General features: G+C 40.6%; 1 protein-coding gene and 1 long non-coding RNA gene across 8 annotated transcripts in view; one reads left to right on the forward strand and one right to left on the reverse strand.

The window, feature by feature from the left end:
- Positions 1-913: 913 nt before the first annotated feature.
- LOC144612769 (uncharacterized) lies at positions 914-2,551 on the reverse strand. The gene is made up of 2 exons (XR_013549811.2): positions 2,326-2,551; positions 914-2,203 (listed from the first exon to the last, which is right to left on the reverse strand). It is a non-coding gene; the product is annotated as an uncharacterized LOC144612769 (long non-coding RNA).
- A 5-nt stretch (positions 2,552-2,556) lies between these two features.
- Positions 2,557-19,318, forward strand: part of PLCH1 (phospholipase C eta 1) — a 218,498-nt gene continuing 201,736 nt past the window's right edge. For 5 of the 7 annotated variants that reach the window (XM_078432223.1, XM_078432225.1, XM_078432227.1 and 2 more), the window contains exon 1: positions 2,559-2,684. The gene's annotated coding sequence lies outside the window, so the exon portion shown is untranslated. Of the gene's footprint in view, positions 2,685-19,318 lie in introns of all 7 variants that reach the window. The other 2 variants (XM_078432224.1, XM_078432228.1) reach the window with 2 other exon arrangements.

Genomic DNA, 19,318 nt, shown 5'->3' on the forward strand with positions numbered 1-19,318 from the left:
AAGGGGTAAATCCACACTAAAAGATTAGTGTTTAGGTGACCAAGAGACCATGCAAAAAAAGGTATTACTCAGATAGGACTTTTGTTTTACCTGCCCAAAGAAGTGTTAATCTAGATCCCATTTTTTCCCCCAATTCTCTTGTACCCAGTGAAGGAAGGGGGTAGTATTTGTTTTGTTTTTCTATTGACCATTCTGTAACCATGGAAGGGTTTGTGTAACCTAGAGAGGCTGTTTACTACCCACTGTCTAATCCCTTTGTTATCATTCCCCCGTCACCAGCAGGGAAAAATAGTTCTGTCTGGCTTCCAAACACTTAGCAATGTAACAATATTTTCTTGGTTTTAGTTAGTGATTTTTCTGATTAATGGTGTTAAAAAAAAAGAACTCACAGGGAAAAGCTACATTAAAAGATTTATGGATATATCCATATGTCCTAAACACTTAAGACCATGATTAAGTATGATTCACACAATGGGAGGGAGGAGGGCCAGGAAATGGGGTTTTAGCTGTATCTGTAATGCTTTATTTAAAAAAAAGGTGTAAAGGAGCAGGAGTATTATATGGGTATTTGCCTTGATTTTAGTAGGTTTGAAACACTGCATAAAGAAATTTGAAGTTCTTGAAATTATGGAAATTAAAACTTTCAAAATAAAGACTGCATCACAAACAAATGCTCTTGTTTTGAAACTTGGTGTCTGAGCTTATTTTAACACCCATCTGTGGGTTTTCAGGTATGAGAAAGACAAACACAGGAGGTTTGGAGTGGATAACTTCCATGGTTGTGTGAAGGGTTGTCTTGGTGTGCGCGTCTCTCATTCTCTCTTTTTGGACTTCCTGTTCACCATGGAGATTACCAGCAAAACAAATCTCTAAACAGCACATGTTTGCATGCAAAACAAGAAGCAATTTGGGGTTAGAAGAGTTACCTTACCTGTTTAATTTCTTATAAATTGAGGATTTTTGTATGGACATATTTAAAAAATTGGGAGGTTTCTTTCTTTGGAGCCAAACGACCTTATATGTGTTTTTCCAAATTGCTTTTTTCCTGGTAGCCTGGCATGAAGAAATTCAAATGACTATTCCCGTGGCGTTTTTTTTTTTTTTTTGAGAGTCCAAGATTGCTTTCAGGATAAAGTTTCTTCATGCCCATGGTGCTTTGCTGTGACATTGTAATTGCCTCTGTTGAATTGAATAATACAAATGGGTTGTTTCTATGGTATCGGCTAAGTGGGATGAAAAGGTGAAACCCTAGATCTTGCACTGAGAGGTCACGGTGCTGCCACCCCCCACACTAACTGTCCGTCAAAGCGGACAGGCAGCCCGGCCCTTCTCTCCAAGCTGGAGCACTCAGTTGTAACTTCCTGAGCAAATTCACGCATGAAAAAGAAAATGACTTTAGTTTATGTTGTCACTAAGCCCAGAAAATCCCTGCCAACCCTATGCTGCCAGCTTTTCTAGGACCTTCTTATTGGTGGAGAATTTTAAACTGAAGGTGAGTGAGGAGCAGAGTCTAGAAGTCCCTCCCAGCCAGGCTTTGAACTAACAATAGGGCAGGTTGAATGAAGGCTGATAAATGCAAATCCTGGAATCCTGAGACCGGATCACCCCGTGACTGCCGAGGCTAGCGGTAGTCAGCGTTCCAGCAGCCGCACCAACCGAGTCAATCACCTTGTCTTTGCACTCAGTAGATTTCATCATTTGCATCACTATTTGAGTACCTACTGTGTGCAAGCTTTCCTCCGCCCTGGCCAAGCTCTTACTGCCGGGTGGCCGCTGGAGTCTGCCAGCCACTAAACTGATCGATTGAATAACTGTCCCGTTAACGTTTAGGAGAAACATCTGGAAGAACTGACGGTGGGAGGTGGGGGGAATAAAGGCAGGGGGTTACCTACACTCCCTCTTCCTCCGTCTTAGTTGCACTTTACTCAAGGCAGATTTCCTTGGTTATAACAGCATACTAAATGCTATTTTCTTAGAAATGTAAGAGAAGGTGACATAAGATGGGCGGTTTGGGATTTTCTTTTAAGGTGTGGTTCTGACACTTTTTTACTTTGGTGCAAGCTGCAAACCGTTCCCATTCTGTTTCCTCGCTTCCAACTTCGTTTCTCCAAACTCCTTTATCCTACAACCACCGAGGCTCTTGGGAACACAGCCCCAAACTGAGAATCCAGGAGGTGTCCCTGGGTTTGGGAAACTTTGAAACCTACGGGTAAAAAAAAAAAGACTTTATTCCCAGTGCTTCTGGCTCTTGCCCCCTGAGAGCCCCGTAAGGGCGCATGCGCCCGGGGGTAGGGGGCGGTCCAGGTCCAGCCCTCGACCCCTTACCCCCGGCCGGCTGGGGCCCTTGGAGGAGGTGGGAGCTCCAGTCCGCTCTCTCCAGCTCCAGTTCCTGATTTCCTCAGGAGCTGCGGGGCTGGGAGGGAGGGGGCTCCAGTGTAAGCGTAAGGATTTGAATGAGAAAGCAGGTTGTGGCGGCGGCGCCCCGCTCTACCCTGCGCGTCTCAGGGATTTCTGTTGGCTGGTGGGGAGAAGTGCGCTTCTGGGGGGCTTTTCCGTCCCTCGACGGGGTTTTGGAGTTGAAAGTCACAGGGGCCCACAATTCACCACCCCAGCACTTTGGAGGTTGCTCCTGTGCCAAGGACTCCCAGGAATCCTTCAACTGCCGTACACTCAAAGTTGAGCAGGTCAGTGCTTTGGGGGGAGCTAGGCGGAAAGAGAACGAGGACTGGTACACCACACCAGGTGTGCAAATGAGCAGGTGGCTCAAGTTCCTCTTCCCAGTCCCGGCCGGGACGCGCTCTTTAAGGGACTGTGAGTATTGTGCGTGGGGATCCCCCAAACCCCCAGCGCGAACTGGACCACGGCTAGTCCTGGAGGGGGGTTGGTTGGGGGGCGTAATTCAGAAGACGTGGGTGTGCATGTGCCCGCGCCAGAAATGACTTCTCGAGTCGCCCGTGGCGGTGGATGGGGTTTCGTCCGTTGGAGGGCGAAGCTTTGCTGCAGGATGCTTCACCCACACGCGGGGTCCCCAGAACCGTACTCTGACCTCCCGACAGCGCGGAGAAAGCAGGTCCGCGTTTCCCAGAAAGGAAAAGTACGCTGTCCATTATTCTTGGGGAGTCTCACGACTCTTCCTGTGCTCGGTGGCCCCACTCAGGACCCTTTCGGAGAAGGCCGGGTACACTCAGCGCGAGGAGGATTTACTCCATTACCCTTTCCTGGAATAAACGAGGGCACCGGAGCGACGCCGCGCGGGGAGGTGGAGGCAAGTCTCGGCTGCGCGGCGTCGCTCTCTGCGCCTGCGCGGGGTTCCCATGGCGACGGCGCCGCGAGTCCGAGATGCCACCAGGCTCGCCCCTAAGCCCAGTCCCCTGTTGGGCGTCTGCGGCCCCCTCTCTCCTCTTCCTTTTCTTTGTTTGTAACTCGGAATGAGTTTATGATCTCATTTTTACGCTAGCAGTTCAGCATTAAAACAATAACCAACTAAACTGAAATAGAAGACTGTCCCCCACCTCCCCGCCGTTTCGCATTACCATTTTGATCATTGGGGCAGTAACTAAACTGTTACCCCCACTAAATAAAATATATTTCCTTGGTGGTGAGGCATTAAAAAATTCAATCAGACCCTTGCTCTTGAGCAGTAAGGTTACAGACTTGGGCCTCCTTTGCGCAGGTGGTTATGCAGTGTGTGCAAACCCGAGCACCTGTGTCCTCCTTATGGCATGTTTATGAGAAGGAGATGAGCTCCAAAATGGACCGAAGTAAAATGCCACTGAAAAGAAACAAAAGCTTTCCCAGAAGGGGTGATTGTTTTTCCAGTTGCCCCTCAGTTTTGTTCACTTCTGAGGTTAATCTTCTGCAGGGAATGTTTCAAGAAGCCTTACTGGGAACCAGTCAGTTTTCTCAAGCTTCCCGTTAAGAATGTCCTTTTCCTTTTCTTGAAATTGTGAGTCTCCACAGCTTCTATCCCTTTTAGGAAATCCCATTTATTTACACACAGGTTAGCATTTGGCAAGGGTACACATCTTAAGGACCTGAATCTTGTTGATCATTTTTCTAGGCTGCAGGATTAATGTGTCTAGTTGTTATTAAATAAATATTGGTTAAAATTAAACTAGTAAAAGTTAAAAATGGAGTAACTCTTTCTGAATAAAGTGTGGCATAAAAATACTTTAGATGAAGAACTAGGGGTATGGTCTTGCTGTATCCTACTTTTAAACAATTTGCCTTCAAGAGTAGCAAATGTTTATTAGTGGTAGAAGTTTTCAGACAATATCCTTCCACCATCAGCAAATGAAGTCAACATAATATTACTTTTCAGCTGATTAGCAAATAACATGCTGTTAAAGTTATCTCTCCCATCCCATTCATTATAAATGCCTAGACATTATGCAATCCATCTAGCTCAAATGTTCAAAACTGTCCAATTAAGTTTTTTCCCCTTTTCTCATAATTAAAAAAAATAGAAACACTCTTAATTTTCAGGTTCAGATACTTTGTGACCCTATTTGGTGGTTTGTAACTGGCTCCAGTTCCGTAATTCTCAGTGACATGTGTTTCTGCTGGTTCCAGGAGGTGAACTGCAGTTTAGCAGATCATGGGATAATGAGATTGCAAGTGCTTGGGGGAAGGCTGGGGACAGGCATTGGGAAGGAGACAAAGGGAGGGAAGGTTGATGGGCAGAGCCAAGATTTATTGCTGCACCATATTCGGCATAAAAGCTGTTAAAGTTACTGCTTCTGTTTGATACATTTTCTTACATCATCAATATCAATTGAACTTATTTTTAGAATCAGTCTTCTAAATAATTACAAGGATAGAATTATAAAAATAGAATATTGGTGCTTTGTGTTAAGGTGCCCTAATGTAATATACTGGGAAAACTCTTAATTAAATGAAATTTATTCATTTAGTCAACAAATATTTATTGAAAACTGTATATAAGGCATATAAATCAATCTATATTCCTGCCTTCGATAAACTCAGAGTTGAGTTCTGAAATAATTCTAATGCTGTTTCAGGTTTTCAGAGTAAATACTTACAGTACTCTTAGGGAGAACAGTTGATTTAGTGCTGAGCAATCATACATCTAGATTCAGAAACAAATGTTTAAACTTTGATTTAAAATAATCCTGAACATTGTTTCTGAGTATTTTAGAGAAGTATATTGTGAGAAGCATTGTGTGCATCTATTTTTTTTTTTTTTTTTTACATTTTTGTAGTATAGACTGGGCCCTACAACTTGCTGTCTTCACAAGTGCAGTGCTGAGTTTGAGAGGAACAGGGAAACCCTGTAATTCTCAGGTTTCTTAGATGAAGATAAGGTGAGTGATTCAGTAGTCCTTTGTTCTGGCTCCATGTTTCATGACATAATAAACCTCCTGCAGCTCCCTTCTAAGAATAGTGTTGGTCTGCATGCTTCAAGGATCATGACTGTTATTTCTCTGGGAAAAAAAAAAAAAGATAAAATTATGATAGAAGGATAAAAGGAATACAGTAGGGCATTTAAACATTTAGACTTTTGAGCTGGAATAATTCTAGGCATTTGTAGTGAGTTTAGACTCGAAATCCATTATAGCTGTGACAGACAACCCCCTGGCATAATACTGACCAAGGTTGACAAACCTTCCTCTTTTGGAGAATGTAGCAGGTTAGGGAGACTGTAGTCTCCTTTTTTTTTTTTTTTTTTTTTTTCTCCCACCACCTCATGAGTTTAATAACAATAATCAGCTCAGAAAATCTTGCTGAAGAGCATCTCCATTTGGTTATTGCTCTTTGTCTATGAAAATCAGACTCTGCTGTGAAGTGTGGACCAAGTGGTGCAGAACTCATTACTTTGAACAATGCCTCCTCAGCCTGGGAAGCATGTTTTCTCTTCTCACTAGTAGGGGCTTATTCCAGGCTGGCTTTCCTCACAAGGAAAATCATTTAGACACAGTTCAGTGGACACTCACTCACATCTCTTTGACACCCGTGACCATTTTTGTTTAAGGAGAAATTCAGTACTGCTGTGGTAGGGTGTACCGAATTAGAAGTGCGTTTTAAGGGCCCATGAAGAAGTTTACACAGCTTTGTGTTATTATCATCAGGGCCTCTGTTTTCTGTGCTTCAAAGTAGAAGAGGACAGGGTGGGTGCAGAGGGGACAACCAAGAGAACTTTTATAGCAAAGTTAAAAACATTCTCACCGACTGCATTTTGGATGCACTAAGCTAAGCACCTGTGCCTCATTTTAGTCATAAAATTACAGAGCAGAAAAAGATGAATCTATCATGTTCATTATGTAAGTCAGGAAACCAGGGCCCAAGGTTGCTAAATGATTTTCTTAAAGTCACATGGTTAATAAATGACCGAATTGGGATGAAAATGCCAAGTTTCTGATTTTTAATGATTCTGCTATTTCCAGGAAATCAAGGTCAGGCACATATGAAATCCTTGCTCTAGACTTGAAGTTACTATAGTTGTAGACAAAAAATGATAAACAGCAATGTCCTGTGATTTAATTTCACTGAGTAGAATTGACAGTGAGCACCTTTTGATTATATATTTGGTTATACACATGTGTATATCATACGGACACATGGTTTGCATATATGCAGAAGAGCTTTTTCAATTATTATCTATTTTAGTCTGAGGAATTCTGGCATCATTATGATTTAATGTAATGGGAAACAGTTTTTCTGGTTATTTAGTAAAAATTTGAAGGTGTTCTGCAAGAAAAGGAGAAAATGAATACTAATGTGTTCTGACCACGTGGCTCGACATTTACTGTGTGTCTCTTTAAAGCTCACAATAATCAGGAGGCAGGAATTCTCTCATGTCCCTGATGAGGCTCAGAGAGGTTCATTTCTTGCCCAAGATCTAAGCCAGCATGGAACAGACTTGGAATTTGAGCCTGGGTCTTTCAGCCTATGTGTTCTATCAGATCATGTTGCCACTTGGGAAACAAAGACTGAGTTTATGAAAAATACTGGGTTGGTTTTCTTTTCAAACTCTTCTATCCAAAGTACAGGCAGGTAGAAACGTTTCTAATCAGCTGTTTGGTGAGTGGAGAAGCTGCATTCCCTATGTGGAGTTTAGGAGGTTATAAATTCAGCCCTGGTTCCAGAAAAACACTCAAGACTGTTTGTAAACTGTGTTGGCTATTTGTTTAGAAGTGAGTGGTGTTTAGGTTCTCTTCTGCAGGGGCTTTTCTACATCAAAGCGGCTCACTTATTTATCACTTCTGGATTGTTGTCAAATTGCAGCGGGTCTAAGAGGACCCCTCATGGTTTTAATGTGTGTTTTCTGGCATCCTAAGACTTAAATATTAGTTTTATCTTCTGTAACCTTTGCCCACTTATTTTCTTGAAATAGTAGTGAGAGACATTGCTGGCATGAACCAGTGGGTATCTTCCTGTAATGCTTTTCAAATTGGAGATCAGAATTATCTTGGATAATTGCTAACTTGGATAATAACTATCTTGGATAGTTGCTGAAAATTTCTTTTTTTCTTTTAAAGATTATTTATTTTGAGAGACAGAGAGGGAGGGTGTGTGTATGCAAGTTGGGGAGGGGCAGAGAGAGAGGGAGAGAGAGAAACCCAAGAAGGCTCCAGGCTGTCAGTGCAGAGCCTGACACGGGGCTTGATCTCATGAACTGTGAGATCATGACCTGAACTGAAATTAAGAGTGGCTATTTAACCAAGTGAGCCACCCAGGTGATCCAGTTGCGGAAAATTTCTAAACTTAAGCTGGAGTTTTGGTGCCCCTAAAACAGCTCTGCTTTGTTGTTGAGAAATTGAAACTGGATTGGACTGGGCTGGTTTACCCACGCAGAAACTGAAGCTTACGAATGTCTGCACTTAACACAGCTGAGCTGCGTTGAACCTTGACATTGCTGGCAGACATTTGGTCTAGTGTTCTTAGTAGCAAACCATGCTTTTAAAATTTTTTTTTAATGCTTTTATTAATTTTTGAGACAGAGTATGAGCAGGGGAGGGGCAGAGAGAGAGGGAGACACAGAATCCGAAGCAGGCTCCAGGCTCCGAGCTGCCAGCACAGAGCCTGACACGGGGCTCGAGCCCACAGACTGTGAGATCATGACCTGAGCTGAAGTCAGACGCCTAACCGACTGAGCCACCCAGGTGCCCCGCAAACCATGCTTTTAAAAGCACACCTCTCTCCTGGCCCTTCTTACTCCCTATGTCTGACTCTAGCAGGGAAGAGAAGTTTGAGGGTTTCAGAAAATGGATGCTGGACTCCACTTTGGAAATCAGTCTTGGCTTTGGGTACTACACAGGAAGGACCCCGGCAGGTTCCAAGGTTTCCCTCTTCTTGAGTATCTGTGGCTTACCCTACTAGCAGCCTCTTTTCTCTGTGGCTGGTTCTTCTTAACTTAACAAGGGACTTACACACTTGTCCAGACATTCAGGTGCCCATGAATTATCAATTCCCGCTAAAAGGCAGAAGGATCTAGTGCTAGCATATGTGTTACTGATTAACTGATCTGAGGCAATCCTGGCTTCTTTTCATCTGCCTTCACTTCCTTGTTGCTAATCCACAAGAACCAAACATTGGAATTTAGCTTCCTACTTCCCTCTTCTCTCCCTCTTGAATTTCATTGAAGGGGCCTTTGGACCCCGGAAGAGGTTTCCATGGAGTGTTAATGCTGCCTCTGCAAAACTACCCTTGGTGGGAACTTTGAAGATCTATAGTTTTTTTCAGGGATCAATCAGAATCCTGGACCAGAAATTCAGTGAGTTGATTTGTTGTGTAATTGTATGCAGTTTAGTTTTTTAGATCTCACCCGTTTTTTTTTTTCTTTCTTCCAAACAACTCTCTCTTAACTTTGAGTGATATGGGAGATGTTGAAAAGAAATTTGTCTTTTTAAAAGAGATTTCTTTATAGACAGGAGTAATGTGTTCATATAAGGAGTTAAGATTATGTAAAGATTTTTTGAGTTTTATTTCAATTTAAAGACATGGTTCCATGTAGCCATTTGTGTAAAAGAGGAGAAAAGGGAAGGTTGAGAAAAAAAAGAAAGGTAAGGTTTCCTTGTATGCATATAGAATATATCTGAAAGAATATACAAGAAACTAATAATGTTGGTTGCTGAGAGACAGATATGAGGTAAACTATTCATTTTATACCCTTTTGTGCCTTTTGGATTTTGAAGCTTAAATTTAGTACATAAAATTAAAGTAAAAAATAAAAAGAATGCTTGGGTTTGAATAATAAAGAACTGAATAAGTAATCACATCCTGACTCCTAAGTGGTAAAAGTAGGAGACTGGGAAGTTATTCCAGTATAATTAATGTATAGAGTTATATTAGTTGCAGGTGTATAATGTAGTGATTCAACAGTTCTGTACATTACTCAGTGCTCATCATGGTAAGTGTCCTCTTACTCTCCTTCACCTATTTCATCCATCCCCCATCCCGCCTCCCCTATGGTAACCATCAGTTCTCTACACTTAAGAGACTATTTTCTAGTTTGTATTTTTCTTTGTTCATTTGTTTTGTTTCTTAAATTCTACACATGAGTGGAATCATATGGTATTTGGGTTTCTTTGACTTTTTTCACTTAGCATTTTACCCTCTAGGTCCATCCATGTTGTTGCAAATGGCAAGATTTCATTCTTTTTTATGGCTGAATATTATTCTATTCTCTTTCTATCTGTAGCGCCTCTTCTTTATCCATTCATCTATGGGTGGACACTTGGGTTGCTTCCATATCTTGGCTATTGTAAATAATGCGCTAAACATAGGGGTGCATATATCTTTTTTAACTAGTATTTTCATATTCTTTGGGTAAATACCCAGTAGTGGAATTACTGGATCATAGGGTAATTCTCTTTGTAATGTTTTGAGGAACCTCCATCTGTTTTCCCCAGTGGCTGCACCAGTGTGCATTCTCACCAACAGTGCACAAGGATTCCTTTTTCTCTGCATCCTCACCAATATTTGTTGTTTCTTATGTTTTTGATTTTCGCCATTCTGACAGGTGTGAGGTGATACCTCTTTGGGGTTTTGATTTGTATTCTTTCTTACTAGCTTTTTAACTTTCACCAAAGTTTACATTTAGTAATTGTTTTTTCACATTTAGTTTTTTGTTTTGTTTTGTTTTTGTTAAGAGATGGGGCTTGAACTCACAACCCTGAGATCAAGACCTGAGCTGAGATCAAGAGTCAGACACTTAACTGACTGAGCCACCCAGGCACCTCTCACATTTAGTAATTTGTAAGAGCAGTTTTCCTTAAACTCTTCTGAATGTCTATAACAGGGCTGGGGAAGTTTTTTGATTTGTTTTCTTTCTTTCATAAAACATCACCTATTGGTTGCAGCCAGACTCCACGGGCCAGTGGAAATCAGACTTTCCCACTCCTGAGCAGCTGAACCTCTCTAAATGCTGGCAGTGTGTTTACGGAGCAAAGGCTAGAAAGTCCCCCGCCCATTACTTTCCCCCATAGAGAAATCTGTAACGTGATTATTCTTTTATTTTCCTGAGCAGTGTCTGAATGTGATTGTCAGAGGAATCTTTTCTTCTCAAATTGAAAAAAAAAAAAAAAAAAAAAGCTTGTATACAAGTGTTTTATTCTGAACCATAGTGTTTTGTTTTGTTTTGTTTTAAATGAGTCGCGAATTGGAAGTATTTTTCTGTTTACTGGGTAAGTCATTAAAATACAGTCTTAGAAGAGAGGGAACACAAACTGTTTACAAACTTCTTTTTTCACTCATCAAAAGAGAGAAATGTGAAATCTGTTATTTAGTGTCCAAGTTTCAGTCAAAAGCAAAAACTCAAGTCAGGACCAGTTCTCAACACATTCTTAAGTTTCTCATCCCATTTTGGAGAAATAAATAAAAAAGTGTACATCTGTCTACAAAATTCTTCTTATTGCTGTGTATTTATTTGCTGGAAAAGAATAGCTGAATAGGTCATACATTCTCATGCTTAACAATTTAAAAACCTTAAAAGGGCATTTAGTGAAAATCCTCTCTTACCTCTGTCCCTCAGTCATCCAGTTATATCTCTAATAGACCAACAGTATCATTCATTTCTTGTGTACTTTTTTCAGAACAACACACATGTGTAATTATGTATACAATATATATAGTAGTCCCCACCTTGTCTGCGGTTTCGCTTTCCGCAGTTTCAGTAACTGGGAACAAAAGATCCTCCTGACGAATCATCAGAGGGTCAGTAGCAGCCTAACACTACGTCACGCTGCCTACGTCATTCACCTCGCTTCCTCTCGTTTCGCGGGCGTTTTGACATCTGGCACCATCACAAGAAGGGTGAGTAGGTACAGGGTGTTTTGAGAGCGAGAGAGACCACATTTATTACATACATAACTTTCCTTACAGTACACTGTCATAATTGGTACACTTTAGTAGTTGTTAATCGCTTACCGTGCCTGATTTATAAATTAAGCTTCATCATAGGTACGTATAGGGAAAAAAACGTAGTTTGTATAAAGCTCGGTACTATCAACCATTTTAGGCATCCACTGGGGGTTTTGGAACCTATCTTGTGTGGATAAGGGGGGAACTGTACATGCAAATACATATGGATGCTTTTTCCCTCCTTTTAAAAATAAAGTGGTAGTGCACCAGCCATGTGATTTTGCATTTTTTTTTCTTATAACCATGTGTTTTATCATTCTGTATCAACATATACAGCTTCTTAATTCTCTGTTAAAAAACTTTTCTTTTTTCTTTCTTTTTTTAATGTTTATTTATTTTTGAGAGAGAGACAGAGTGCAGGCGGGGGGCAGCGGCGGAGAGTGAGAGAGAGAGACACGGAATCTGAAATAGGCCCCAGGCTCTGAGTTGTCAACACAGAGCGGGAAGCGGGGCTCGATCCCAGGAGCCTCAAGATCATGACCCTCTGAGCCAAAGTCAGACACTTAACCAACTGAGCCACCTAGGCACCCCAAAAAACTTTTATTTCTCTAGAGCAGTTTTAGTTCACAGCAAAACTGAGGGAAGGTACAGAGATTTCTTATATATTTCCTGCCTCCACGCGTGCGTTGCCTGTCCACATCATCAACATTACCATGATCAACATTCCCCACCAGAGTGGTTACACTGATTACGATTGATGAGCCCTACACTGACACATCATTATCACCTAAAGTACATGATTTACCTTCCTATTCACTCGGTGTTGTACATTCTGTGGGTTTGGACAAATGTATAATGACCTGTACCCATCATTATGGATTTGTACAGAGAATTTTCACTATTGTAAAAATCCTGTTTTGTGCCTGTTTATCTCTCCCTCACCCTTTAACTTCTGGCAACCACTGATGTTTTCACTGTGTCCATAGTTTTGACTTTTTCAGAATGTCATATGGTTGAAATCCTATAATATGTAGCCTTTTCAGATTGGCTCAGTAGTATGCATGTAAGTTTCCTCCATGCTTTTTTTTTTTTTTTCTTTCATGGCTTGACAGCATATTTTTTTAGCACTAGATAATATTCCGTTGTCTGAATGTATCACAGTTTCTTTATCCATTCACTTACTGAAGGATATCTTGGTTGCTTCCAAGTTTTGACATTTATGAATACAGCAGCTGTGAACATCTATGTGCAGGTTTTTCTGTGAACAAAAGTTTTTATTAAAAAATTTTTTTTAAGTTTATTTATTTTGAGAGCACAAATTAGTTAGGGGGAGAGAGCGAGAATCCCAAGCAGGCTCTACACTGTTAGCATAGTGCCCAACGTGGGGCTCAAAGCCACGAACTGTGAGATCACGACCTGAGCTGAAACCAGCAGTTGGATGCTTAAAAGACTGAGACGCCCAGGTGCCTCTGTGAACGTGTTTTTAACTCTTTTGGGTAAATACCAAGGAACATGATTGCAAAATTGTAAGATTATACTTAGTTTTGTAGGAAACCACCAAAACTGTTCCCAAGTGGCTCTACCCTATTACATTCCCACCAACAATGAATGGACGTTTCATGCTCCACATCCTTGCCAGCATTTGGTGTTGTCAGTGTTCTGGATTTTGGCTCCTCTAATAGGTGTGTAGTGGTATCTCATCATAGTTTTATTTATTTTTTTAAGTTAGTTTATTTTGGGAGAGAGAACGAGCAGGGGCGAGGTAGAGAGAGAGTGAGGGAGAGAGAATCCCAATCCCATGCAGGCACCACACTGTCAGCAAAGAGCCCAACACAGTGCTCAATCTCATGAACCTGTCGCGTCATGACCTGTGCCAAAATCTGGTTAAATTGGATGCTCAACAGACAGACTGAGCCACCCAGGTGCCCCTCGTCATTGTTTTAATTTTTATTTCTTGGTGATACATGATGAATGACATCTTTTCATATGCCGATTTATCATCTGTATATCTTCTTTGGTGAGGTGCTTATGAAGACTTTTGGCTCATTTTTAATTGGATTATTTTCTTACTGTGTTTGGAGTTATTTGTATATTTTGTTTTTTTTTGTTTTTTTTTTTTAATTTTTTTTTACGTTTTTTATTTATTTTTTGAGACAGAGAGAGACAGAGCATGAACGGGGGAGGGGCAGATAGAGAGGGAGACACAGAATCGGAAACAGGCTAGAGGCTCTGAGCCATCAGCCCAGAGCCTGATGCGGGGCTCGAACCCACGGACCGTGAGATCGTGACCTGAGCCGAAGTCGGACGCCCAACCGACTAAGCCACCCAGGCACCCCTGTATATTTTGGATAACTGTCCTTTTTCAGTTGTGCCTTTTACAAAGATTTTCTCCCAGTCTGTGACTTGTCTTCTCATTCTCTTGTCACTATGTTTCACAGAGCAGAAGTTTTTAATTAAAAAAAAAATTTTCTTTAACGTTTTATTTATTTTTGAGACAGAGAGAGACAGAGCATGAACAGGGGAGGGGCAGAGAGAGAGGGAGACACAGAATCGGAAGCAGGCTCCAGGCTCTGAGCCATCAGCCCAGAGCCCGATGCGGGGCTCCAACTCATGGACCACGAGATCGTGACCTGAGCCGAAGTCGGACGCTTAACCGACTGAGCCACCCAGGCGCCCCTTAATTTTAATGAAATCCAGCTTACCACTTCATTCCTTCATCGGCAATGCTTTTGGTGTTGTATCTAAAATGTCAGTGGCACACTCAAGGTCATCTGAATTTTCTCCTGTGTTATCTTCTAGGAGTTTTAGAGTTTTGCATTTTACATTTAGATCTGTGATTCATTTTGAGTTAATTTTTGTGAAGGATGTAAAGTCTATGTCTGGGTTCACTTTCTTTACATGTGAATGTCCAGTTTTTCTAGCACAATTTGTTGAAAAGACTGACTTTGCCCCATGGTATTGCTTTGCTTTTTTATTTTATTTTTTAAGTCTATTTTGAGAGAGAGACAGCAAGAGCATGAGCAGGGGAGGGGCAGAGGGAGAAGGAGAGAGAGAATCCAAGGCAGGCTTCAGGCTGTCAGCAGGCTCGTTTTCATGAACTGTGAGATCATAACCTGAGCCAAAATCAACAGTCAGACGCTTAACCAACTTAGCCACCCACACGCCGTACCTCCCAAAAAAAGAATTAAAATTTTAGCACATGAAAAACAAAGCTGAGTTTCCACAACTTAAACATATTTGACTAGATTGTATTTATGCTCTCTTGAGCTTGAGAATTCTTATGACCAATCCAGGTTTAATATCCCGTTTACTTTTGTAACTATTGCTTTGAGGACCAATTTCTGATATTCCTATATCTGCATATAGCAGGGACTCTCTGTTGATCATTTCTCTGCTGGCTTTAGATAAACTAAACTTTAACTTTACTACTATTATCTTCGGCTAAAATCTTTTTTTTTAATTAAAAATAATTTAATGTTTATTTTATTTTTGAGAGAGAGAGAGAGAGAGAGAGAGAGAGAGCGAGCACGCGCATGAGCAGGGAAGAGGCGGAGAGAGAGGGAGACATAGTATCTGAAGCAGACTCCAGGCTCTAAGCTGTCAGCATAGAGCTCGGCGTGGGGCTCAAACTTAACGAACCGCGAGATCATGACCCTAGCTGAAGTTGGATGCTTAACCATCTGAGCAACCCAGGTGCCCCTCCCTTTTTAATGTTTTTTTAATTATTTATTTTTGAGAAAGAGAGAGAGAATGAGCAGGGGAGGAGCAGAGAGAGAGACACACACACAGAATCTGAAGCAGGCTCTATGCTCCGAGCTGTCAGCACAGAGCCTGACGTGGGGCTTAAACTCCTGAATTGTGAGATCATGACCTGAGCCAAAGGCAGATGCTTAACTAACTGAGCCACCCAGGCACCCCATTAGGCTAAAATCTTTATAAAAATGTTTTATTATTGCTATTATCCTTCTAAAGAGAGGTCTTTCTCAAGACTTAGATTCTGAATAATTTACGTTTAAAGCATCCTTGGTGAAATGTTATTTTTATCAATTTCTTTATATGTTCTTTGTTGTATCACATTACATTAAACAGCATACTAATAATGTATGTGAGTAATTTTTACCTTGATAACTGAGAGCAGTATTTTGGGCATATACCATTCCTTTCTCCTAAGATGTCCCTCTCACCTAACCCTCTTTCACTATTATTTTTTAAAGTTTTTTTTTTTTTTTTTTTTTTTTTTTTTTTTTAAAGTAAGCTCTACGCCCAATGTGGGGCTGGAACTCAAGACCACCAAATCAGGAGACACATATTCTACCAACGGAGCCAGCCAGGCACCCTCTTCTTCCCTCTTTTAAACCTACTGATCCTTTGAGATCTGTCTCTACTATCCCACCCTCCAAGGCACTCTTTCCTGACTGACTTGGTTTCCTTTTTTGGACTCCTACAGTATGCTTCATTTGCCATCTTTCATATATCCTGCCCTTTCCAGGGTAGGTTTTCTATCAATCTTTCCTCTTTCTAGGTATGCCCTGTTTTCCCATCTGGATTGTCAGTTTCTTTTCTTTTCTTTTTTTTTTTTAATTTTAATTTTAATTTAATTTTTAAGTAATGTGTGCTGTCCACATGAGGCTTGAACTCACGACCCCAAGATCAAGAGTTGCATGCTTACCAACTGAGCCAGCCAGGTGCCCTTAGATTGTTAGTTTCTTAATGACTGGTGTTATGTTTAGGCATCTCTCCATCCCCTCAGTAACTATAGGGCCTATAGTATGGCTCAGAACATACTCTTGAGTTACTTGATTCATAAATTGCGAACAGTTACAACCTTTTGCACCTTAAAGCCTCCTTGACTCTTATTTTTGGGCACAAAAAGGGGAGCAACTTCCCTGCTTACCCTTGTTGGGAATGAGAGGTAATGTTGACCGGAGCTTTAATTGACCAGTTGAAGGTAGATCTTCTGTTGGAGCTATAATCATTGCTGAGTGGAAGGGGTAGGGAACGCAGCAGGCGAAGATGAGAATCCCAACACATTCCCTGTGATCACTAAGCTCCCTTCTTTCATTATTGGGTGGGTAAGTGCACACAAGAAGAGGGTAGGATGAACTCAGGAGAACTGGGAGATCTGCCCTTCTCTGGGAATGCCTTTTCTGAAATTAGATATTGGACATCCTTATATATGAAGGAATGGGGAGCAGAACTATTCTGAAGTCCATTTTCAATATTTAAAAAGTTTGGAAATTTCCAGTTTAGAGACTATTAGTCTGAATCAAGGTTTTTTGGATGTTAGACCTACACATAGTGGATAAAATTAGAATTGTAGAATAAAAAAAAATCTGTTAGAGTTTTCACCAGGAAAAGTCTTCAAATGTAATCAGAGGTGTTAATATTGGGCTAGATTGCAAGATTAATGGCCACTGAGAGTTGAAATCTAATTACCAGTCATTCCTTTGGGTGTTGTTTTATCAATGCAGTCTTCATTTCTAATCAGCCCTTTGTGCCCACTTTTTTAAAATGCAGGAATATATAAAAAATGATGGAAATATGCCAACCCTGACCTGAGCACAGGGAAGTGGAAAGGCTTATAAGTGGCTGAGTCTGGATTTCATTAGGACTCTATCATATCTAGTAGTGCATGCTATCTCTCCTAGTCTTGCCCTCTTTCCCTCTCTTACGTTATTTATTGAGAAGCAAATTACATGGATCTTAAGAGTGCAACCTTTAAAACAAAAGTGCATTCTTTGGAGTTAGATTTTTTCAAGTGTAAATTCTAGTGTTGTCACTAGATAGCTGTGGACCTTAGGTAATTACTTAACATCTCTGTACTACTGTAAAATGGGGATAATAAGAATCCCTAGCCCTTAGGATCATTGTAAGGATTAAATAAAATAATATTTACAAAATATTTACCACAATACCTGGCATATAGGAAGTTTTAAAATATCAACAGTTATTACAAAGTGACAGGCACTGAACTAATACATTTTTGGGCTAGATCAGATCCTGAATTGGCTTTCATACTGCAAGCCTCTGTGGCTTTAAACGTGCATTCCCAAGATTGAATTCTGTTCCTAGTAATATAGTTTACTAACCCTCTGGCTGAAATAACTTAAAGATGCTGGATAAAACGGTATTTTAGATGCAATGAACCAGTATGAATGTAATGACTATTCAGGACAAAAGCTAAGTGAAGAGAAGTCTATTGCAGTGAAGCTGGCTTTTTCCTTGAAGACATTTGCTAAACCAGTTTAACCTGTTGACTTGTGACTATTTTTATGGTCCTGAGGGCACAGGGACAGCAGACATCTGTTATTTGGTCTTTGGGAGACTTTGGTCTTAAAGCTGGGAATTCAGAAGGTGTCTTGCTCAATATAAGGTTGAATTAGAATAAAAAAGAAAAAACTCATCTCTCTTTTAAACTAAGAGTGTAAGAAAACTCACCCATTGAAAACCATGGTTCTGAACAAATGCTTGATATTTGGTGCTGAGAATTTGTGAAACTAAACCAGCTCTAATACAGATGCACATCTAGAATCACAATAACTAGGTGGTCAGAAAAACCTCAAGATGAAAATTTGATTTGAAGGGTTCCTATGGAGCATCTGGCTGGCTCAGTTGGTAGAGCATGCAACTCTTAATCTCAGGGTTGGGAGTTCAAGCCCTATGTTGGGTGTGGAGCCTATTTAAAAAAAAAAAAATCCTGCATTGGAATTGTCCCTCATACTGCACAGAAGCCAATTTCCCCCTTTCTTTTGGAGGAATCTAATTTTGTTCTAGACTTCAGAGAATCCCTATCAATACAATTAGAAAGAAAATAGTCATTTAATAGTAAAAGAAAAAAGACTGAAAACAAGATGTGAGCTGAGAACAAGAAACTGTAAAGACTAAACCAATCTGCTTTGAAAAAGAGCCAGATATAGGGATGCCGGGGTGGTTCAGTCAGTTAAGTATCCGACTCTTGGTTTGGCTCAGGTCATGTTCTCATGGTTCGTGGGTTTGAGCCCCACATCGGGCTCTGTGCTGATGGTGTGGAGCCTACTTGGGATTCTGTCTCCCTCTCTCTCTGCCCTTCCTCTCCTTTCTCTCTCAAAAATAAATAAATAAACATTAACAAAAATTTTAAAGAAAAAGAACCAGATATAAAACTTGAAAAATATAGAATAATTGAAAATCAGAACTCAGTGAATGGATTGAACAACAGATGAATACAAGCTGAATAGGGAAGTAGTCAACTGAAGGATTCATCTGAAGAAAATTTTCAATGGAATACAGAGAGGCAAGTGATGAAAAACCCAAAAGAAGGGTTAATCAATGTGAAGTTGGAGAATTCAGATCCAACATAAGTTTAACTATAGTTTCATTTTTTTTAATGTTTATTTATTTTTGAGAGAGAGAGAGAGAGAGAATGTGAGCAGGGGAGGGGCAGAGAGAGAGGGAGACACAGAATCTGAAGCAGGTTCCAAGCTCTGAGCTGTCAGCACAGAGCCCAACATAGGGCTTGAACCCACGAACTGTGAGCTCATGACCTGAGCTGAAGTCAGACGCTTAACCGACTGAGCCACCCAGAGGCCCCTAGTTATAGCTTCCGAAAGAGAGGAGAAAAAAATGAGGGGAGACACCATTTAAAGAGATAATGCCTGAGAATTTCAAGGACCAGGAAAAAACATCACTGCCCATAAATCATGAAGTCAAATCACATAAAATTAAATTGTAGAATATAAAAGATAGAGAAGATCTTAAGGTCAGAAAGAAGAGGCCGTTTATCTTTAAAGATACGATGGATTATCCCGATAGTGCAACAATAGAAGCTGGAAGACAAAAAAAATACTATCTTTTTTGCAGTGACAGAAATTAACTGTCAGTTTATAAGTTTATTTCCATTAACAATACCTTTAAAAAATGAAAGCAAAGACTTTGCAGGCTTCACAGAAACTTTACAGTTTGTTCTAGAGGATCCTCACTCAAAGGGTACACTTCAGACAGAGGAAAATTATTCCCA

This window comes from Panthera onca, chromosome C2 (assembly GCF_046562875.1).
Source record: "Panthera onca isolate mPanOnc1 chromosome C2, mPanOnc1 haplotype 2, whole genome shotgun sequence".
Taxonomy (NCBI): domain Eukaryota; kingdom Metazoa; phylum Chordata; class Mammalia; order Carnivora; family Felidae; genus Panthera; species Panthera onca.